Genomic DNA, 8,496 nt, shown 5'->3' on the forward strand with positions numbered 1-8,496 from the left:
GTTTTTCAGCACATCCACGTAGGTATGACAAACACATTCAGTGGAAATACAAGAGCGTATGCATGTGAGGTTTCTATTACTGTAGCAAAATGCCTGATGCTGTCAGCTTAACAACAGGGAAAGTCTATTTTGGATCATAGCTTTGAAGCTTGCAGTCCATGGTTGAGGGGGTTCATTGCTTTTGGGGCTTGTGGGGAGAAAGTTTGTTCACCTCATGGCAAGCAACTAAAGAAAAAGAAGAGGAAGAAGAGGAGGAGAAGGAGGAGGAGGACAAGGAGAAGAAGAAGAGGAGGAGGACAAGGAGAAGAAGGAGGAGAAGGAGAAAGAAGAGGAGGAGGAAGAGGAGGAGAAGCAGCAGCAGAAGCAGCAGTAAAGCAGCAGCAGAAGAAGAAGAAGAAGAAGGAGAAGGAGAAGGAGAAGGAGAAGGAGAAGGAGAAGGAGAAGGAGAAGGAGAAGGAGAAGAATAGGAGGACAAAGAGGAGAAGGAGGAGGAGGAGGAGGAGGGTAGGCCCTACCATCCTCTTGAGGACATATCTTCAATGACCTAAAAGCTCCTACTAGGCTCTTCTTCTTAAAGGTTTATGCCATCCCACCAAGTAGCACTGCACTGGTGACCAGGCCTTCACCCTACAGGCCAGACATGTCCAATCTTTTGACATTGTCAGCCTCAAAGTTTACACTTGAGAACCAAGAAATCGAGCTACCAAAAGCAACTGTATAAAGTCCTCATCATGTTTTAAGTCAGGGAATGATGTTTGTTTTGGGCCGCATTCACAGCTATCCTCAGCTGTGTGCACAGGCCTGTGGGGGACACTTCAGACCTGAACTACTACAGCACACAAGAGCAAACCCTAGCAAAGTCGTTAGCTGTTTTCAATAATTATTATCCTTGTTTTTTAACAGAACTTATTTAATGGAAGTTTATGTAATTTAATATTTAGCAATGAGCGTGTGTAATGGTCGGCTCACAAAATTCTTCCAAATTTTAACAACTGACTCTTGCAAGCTGGAACCAGTTCTTCCAGCACGCTGACTGCTTATGATCCCCCAAAGAGTTGAGTGGGTGGGAGTATATTAAGTGGTGCTCTACAAAATTACTTGAGCCAGGACCTTTCTTCAGGTAGTATTTTATGGGATTTGTGCTCTACAGAGAACACTTCAGAAACTGCTGATCTGCCCAACTTGCTCATTTCTTCTCCCTCATTTTTCTTTGTTTTCAAAGCTCCTGTATTTTTTTCTAACGGCTCTCTGGGAGCTCAGCATACCACACTTCTACTAACTTCAACTCCATAAAGATTTATTGGGCTCCTGTTATGTACAAAACGTTACACCAGTACTACAGAGAATTCTAGATGACTAAGACTTAGCTCCCACCCTTGAGGGACGAATGTACAAAGAACTACAGCGGAGAGCAACATATGGCTAGGGCATAGGAGAGGTACTCCATAATAACTTTCCAAGTTCAAAAGAAACAAAAAAATTCATGTCCAGTTGCAGATGTTATGATGGGAGATTCTCAAATCTGAAGGGGGCCTGGAACTCGGCTCAGCCTCCTGCCTTGGACTGGAAGGGAGGAAGGGAGAATGGCCAGTGTGTGCTCACATTGTTCAAGGCTGTCTCTACACAGGCATCCCTCGCATCATCCAGCAGACACATTGGGAAGCTCCAAAAAGCCCATCTTTAAAAAAACCTCACATGTTTTTGTCATCAGCTAGACAGAGCTGATGTTATTTAGTGATTTGCTTTCACGATCCTCTGAATCCTCTGTTCTGATCTTTTGATGACTTCTCTGTGGGATTTTGTTTTTGTTTCTTTACTGCTTTGAAGAGGGGTTTCGTGTAGTCCACCTTCTATATGACAGCGAGAGGAAGCACTGTATCCTAGACTAGCACCGCTCTGTTTAATTTATCCTTGTCAACTTCCAGAAGCGATGCAGAGCAGTGGTTAATCACCAGGGCTCTCTCCAACTCCTGCATGCCTGGTGTGACCTTGAACAAGTTAGTGAGCCAGTCTGCATCTGGCTCCACATCTATGTATCAGGATGCCCATAACTTCTACATTTTAGCAGTGTTAGGTGTGAACACACACTACAAATTTCTCTTTTCCTTGATAAAAATGTTCATTGTTTCCTATCATTTATACAATTTCAGTATCTTACTACAAACATACATTAGTTTTATAATTAAAATGTACTGTATATACAATGTATGTATAACGCACACACACACACACACACACACACACGCACACACACACACACACACACACACAAGTGTAGTGGGTAGCCGTTCCAGCTTTGACCTGGAAGTACCACCCCCTTTGAGGCTTCGGTAACTGTCACGCCTACAAGGTGGAGCCAAGTTTACCGAAGCCTCAAAGAGGTTGGTACTTCCAGGTCAAAGCTGGAATGGCTACCCACTACATACAAGAAGCATAAAGATATCCCAAAGTAGTCCAAAGCAGAATATAATTTCTAATACCAAAAGTTTTGGAATCTCTGATCTGATGCAATACTTTGTTTTCAAAATATATAATATTGTATTTCAATAAAATAAAAATGATTTTTTTCTGTATTCCTATTCTCTTCTGTCTGACTACTTGAAAATTCAATGTAGCTTTCTTAATTCATTTTCATAGGCGATTATCTAAGATAGAAGTTAAAATAGCCCAGATAAATCCCCTATAATGAGTTAGAAGAACAGCAAATAGTCTTGAGCCCAGGCTGATCACTGTCATCTTTGGGAGAGAGGGACCATTCATTTAAGACACACCAGGAATGAAATAGTGGGTCTCACTTCTCTGTCATCACTGTTTTTCAATTCTGTCCCAAGAATAATAAAACCTCTCAAGGGTCATAGAGAAACCCATGCTCACTTTGTAATCATTCCATTTATTATTATTTTTTTTTTTATTTTTACTTTTGTGGGCTGTCATAGCCAATCTTATCTGCTATAAGAAAATACTTGACACCATGTAATTTATAAAAGGCAAAACTTCACTTCTCATAGCTTTGGGGACTGGAAAGTGCCAGATCACAGTGTTCATCAGGATGTGTGTCCGGTGGTGAGGTTTACTCTATTTCCAAGATGGTTGCTGTGTCCTCTGAGGCTCTGAGCGGGAGGGATGCTGCGACTCCATGTGAAGCAGGGACAAGACATCAGGACAGCATTTGATTGGACCTTGTCTTAAAAATGTACTAACCTGACTCCATGAGCAGAGACCTCATGAATGACGCAATGGCCTTCCAAAGGCCACGCCTCTTCACACCACCGCAATAGGAACTACATTTCAACATGGTTTTTGTAGAAGAGACAAATGTTACAATCATGGAATGTGGCCTGCTGGGGAGTTCAGTTGTATGTATAAAGGCCTGGGTTTGAGCCTCAGCACCGTATAAACCAGGCGTAATGACATTGGCCTATTCCCCTAGCATCGGGGAGGTAGAGGCAGGAATTTCAAAAGCTCAGGATCATCTTCAGCTGCATGGTAAGTTTGAGACACATCATGACACCCTTTCTCAAAAAATAAAACCAAGCAATCCACCTCAAAACAACACACACAGTCACACACACACACACATAGACAAACACAGACACACACAGACACACAGACACACACACAGACACACACACACACACACAGACACACACACATACACACACACACACACACACACAACCAAACCAAACCAAACCAAACCAAAACAAACAAGCATAAAACAAAAAACAACCACAGAATGAGTCACTCAAACTGCAGCCACTGGTTGGTCACCTACATGACTTGGTAATTGATGAAAATTGATAATTTCACTGGCCTTCTATTAGAATTGCATAATATTCCATGAAATCATAATTTTGCATCGCATTCTTGAAACAGGCCAAGAAACCACAGGATAAAAGCAGTGAGGAGCGTGGGTTTGGAACAAGCAGACCTGTTGAAGCCATATTCCTGAGGTCTGGAAGCAAAGACTTGGCAGCGGAATTTGGAGGCTCAAGAGAGCTTCAGAGGAGGGGGCCTCCCAGCCCCCCCTTTCCGGAGCTGATTTATGTTATGTTCAAACAAAATGTCTTGCTTCCTGAGTGTTGCGTTGGCTTCACCTCCCCACAGTAGCTGTTCTTCTTCCAAAGCCATCAAGAAGAATTTTCTCGGTGGTCAAACAGCCATGAAGGTCTAGTGTTGCACAACATTCTCCGGCCAGGAAGGTTGTCTGCAGACAGCCCTGAGATGACTTCGGGAAAGAAGAAACTGAATAAATAGCCCACATCCAGCCAGGGTCAATGCAACCCATCCACTTCACATCTGGCACACCAGCCTAGTCCAAAGGGAGCAGACGGAATCTCAGACAGTGCTCAGCCATTGTTAAGATGTGCATGTGTTGCATTTATGTATATACTTGTGTGCCTGCATGAGAGTATGTGTGTCATGTGCATGCAGGAGCCCACGGAGGCCACAAGAGGGGGTTGGATATGGAACTGAAGTCACAGATGGTTAAAATTATTGCTGTGGGTTCTGGAACCAAACTTGGGTCCTCTGGGAGAGGAGCTCTTGACTGGTGAGCCATCTCTTCAGCTCTGAGATCTCAGTCTTTTGAGAATATACTGTGTGTTAACTCCTCGATGCCTCCCAAGCATTTTGTCCATGTTCTCATTAGTGTGTTTATCACATTCTGTTTAGACTTATCTATTCATGTTTGCTGAGAGACTTCAATTTCTTTGAGGGCTGAGATAAAATTCTTCCTCTCTATATTTTCAAAGCCAAATGCAATGCCTATGTACAATAAGCATTGTTGTTGGCTAATGCATAAATGTATAAGCCAGTGCCTGAAGGCTACTAGTAATTTGATCATGCACTTACAAGATCTGCTGGGGATAAAGCTCTGTTGATAGCGTGCATGCCCAGAATGCACGAAACCCTGTGTTTTATCCCCAGTACACGAATACTAGATGTCATGGCACACATCTGCAATCCCAGTGTTTATGAAGTAAAGACAGGAGGATCAGAAGTTCAAGGTCTTTCCAGATTTTTCCTGTTGAACTAGTGTCATCTCATGAACAAAACTGTGTCCCCCAAACAAGGACACTGCTAAGTGTTGATGACCTTCAGCGTGTAGACTAGAGTTGGTAGCTGAGAGACAAGTTTCCAGAATTGATTGTAAGTGGGGCCTGGGGGATGTACATCCTTATTGTGGTCACAGGAAGACCCCAGTGCTTAAAGTAACTTGGATGACTTGCTTGCAACTGAAGGAGCCTGGCCAGAAAGCACATTTCCATGTGTGGCACAGTCCTGGTGTCTGAATAATTCAGTGTAATTTCACAGAAGTCAAAGGGACTGTCTGTGACCCACCTGGGCTACTTTTACCTTTTTTATTCAAAAGTATGGAACCTGTGTGAGATGGCGGTGGCTGCTACTGCTGATATTAGCAAACACATACCAACTGACACTGCTTTAAGAGTCAGTTCTTATTTAATAACAACTCCCAGGAGGGGAGCAGAAAACAGTGGTGTATTCCAGTGTGAGCCACCTTCTGGGGTCTAAACGGTTATCTAGCACTTCAGTTTCGCTAAGTGCAAATGTATTCCTGCTGTCCCTTTGTTCCATTTCTTTTGGGACAAGGTCTCCCTTTATCCTAGGCTGGCCAATCCTGCTGTGTAGCCCAGGCAGTCCTCAGATTTGAGCCTTCTAGGTGCTGGGATAACAAGCACACAGCACTCTCCACGATTTTAACTTTCTGATTGCAATAGCTCAGATAACATCCTTCTAATGTAGCATATTAGGTCACCTCCTGAGACTGAAACTTACCCTCTAATGACTGGCATTGGCCTATAGAGCAGGCTAGACCCAAGAAGCAGCCAGGGCTTTGGAGACACAATGGCCTTATTCAATGCTTGTTGAAAACTGAATGCTGGGATTATTTTGAAGCTGTGTGATCATACAGATGAAATGTCTCACCCATAGATCTTGGGCCGGAATGCTGTCTATTATTCCTGTGATCCTGTCCTGATCCTAATCCCTTTTGGAATTCCCTTATTGGAATTCCTGTCTTAGACCAAGGCATGTGGTTATGAAGGATTTATGGGTGGCAAATTTTGGTTTTCTGAGAGCATCTGCTATTTAGAAAATGCAGAAGGCAGCTGGAGCCCAGCCTGGTAAATAAGTTGAGAAATCTGACTTCTTAATCTCATTCATATGTGATCAGAATCAAAGAGATTGATTTTCTGATGCATTTCACAAACTGTATGTGAGAGCAATTCCAAACCAGGACTCCACAGACGCTTGGTAGGTATGTCACTAACAATGGAATACACACATAATCTAGAAAGGTGACTATTTTAATAGACCTCTTTTTTTTTTAACTCTTTGTTAAAAATCTTATGGGGCTGGTGATGTAGCTCATTCGGTAGAGTGCATGCCTAACATTCAATACTCACAAAAGCCTAGGTTCCAACCCCAACCCTGCATAAAACAGGCCTGGTAGCTCACATTTGTAATCTTAGCACTTGGGAGGTGGGAATAGGAGGATCAGGAGTTCAAAGCTATCCTCATCTACAAAGGGTGTTCAAGGCTAACCTGGGATACACTAGACCCTGTCTCAAAAAAAAAATCTTAAGAAGTTTTGTTTCTAAAACCCCAAAATTCCAAGTGGTCCTGGTTGCATTTTCATGGGCAGTTCATGGACGATATCTGGAGGCCAGTGTGGGTGAGCTAGTCACTTTGATCACTTGGACCTGTAGCCCTGATGGATTCTGAGTTTGAGTTCATTGCCATGATCTTTGGTCCTTCAGGGTAGGGTAGCCATGTCAGTTCCTTGACTTCCTCACTAATTATATTCGTGCTGGACTGAAGTTACAAGCCTCTGCTCTGCTTCAACTTCCTACACGCTGAGAGGAGAATAGCTTGAAGCTGAGCAGAAAATGCTGATATGCTTAAAAGAAAGAACCCAAGAAGCCAGATAAACAAACCTCAGGGAATTTTAACCAAAGGACGATGGCCAAACAAGAGTTGCAGCCAGCCAAAATACCGACTATTTTATTTGAAATGGAATGATATTTCAGTATCTGCTGTGCCTGTCAGCACAGTATTATAATAATACGTTTAACCATTCATTAAAAAGGAAGAGAAGATGGAAGAGATCATTTTCACAAGTTCTCGTCAGCATCAAAGGAGGCAGAAATGGGCACCAAACAAGCGATCGTTATAAACAGTCAGGTCTATGAGCAGCAGGAATAAGAAGTGTGTACTGTCAGGGTCACTTAGATGGCTCAGTGGGTAAAGGCTTGTTGCCAAAACCAACAACCTGACCTTGGTCCTCAGGACCTACATGATAGAAGGAGAGAACCAACTCCTACAAGCTGTCCTCTGACTTCCACATGGGCACTATGGCATGCACACCCCCGCCCCCATACATATACTTGCACTCACACAACAATGAATAAATAAACAGCAAAATATCTACAGTCAGGTGACAGACAGTTCTAGGAAAGCTACTGCCTAGAATGAATGATATGAATGAATGAATGATAATTTTGGTCATGACTTATGGTTGTTCTTCAACCACCTTCTCCAATGGCTTCCTCGGGGGAGGGGGTGAGAGGAAGAGGCGTCAAGGACACAGACACCAGGAGTCAGGTGAAGGCAAACAGCAGACTTATCTATTCATCTATCATAACAGGGAAGGCCTCCTCCCCGGACCCAAGCTGTGTCCCAGTCTGGTGGCATTGCATGGTCATGCCCCATTGGTTGGGTATGATCAGGAACTCTGACAGCGCGTGTTGCTAGGCGCTCAGGCAGATTCCAGGTTGGCTTATAACCTGTTATGTGCAAGTCTGGGCAACTGGTTTGAGCCAATTTCCTCAACCCTGTAGACCTGTCCTACCACATCTTCTCAGTGATTATTGTGTTAGACCCACTTTGGTGAAGTGAGAAGTTGAAACAATTAACCAGAGAATTCAGACAAGAAGGTCATTATAATATGTATTTTGAATATGTTTTTATTATTAAAACAATATTAACACCAATATTTGAACACATGAAGAAATTAACTACCAAGATGATAATAAAAATTACCCATATCATCACTGTTCAGAAATAGAAACTGTTCAAAGTTTGACTATTTCCCCCCCTTTTGATTTAAATGCTTAATAGGCCAATATTCCAAGGTAAAATTGCAATGTGTATGTCATTTAATATTTTGATCTTTCACTTTCACATATTATGAGTTGTTAAGATTTTTTAAGAGGTTTCTGGATAATCAACCATATGCCTAGAATATAAAGTTATCATTGGAATTCCTACTGTTGAATGTGTAACCTTTTCCTAGTAGTACATGCCTATAATGATAAGTATTTCTAGATAATATTTTATGCCCTGTTTTTATGATTTATTTGTGTGCACTCTGAGAAGTGGAATTCCTAGGTTGAGGATCTCTATCAACTGAATTACATCCCAGCTCAAAGTTCTTCTCCCCCGCACCCCGAACTTCTTTTTTCCCTCTCTTCT

Source organism: Peromyscus leucopus, chromosome 8a, assembly GCF_004664715.2.
Source record: "Peromyscus leucopus breed LL Stock chromosome 8a, UCI_PerLeu_2.1, whole genome shotgun sequence".
Lineage (NCBI taxonomy): Eukaryota > Metazoa > Chordata > Mammalia > Rodentia > Cricetidae > Peromyscus > Peromyscus leucopus.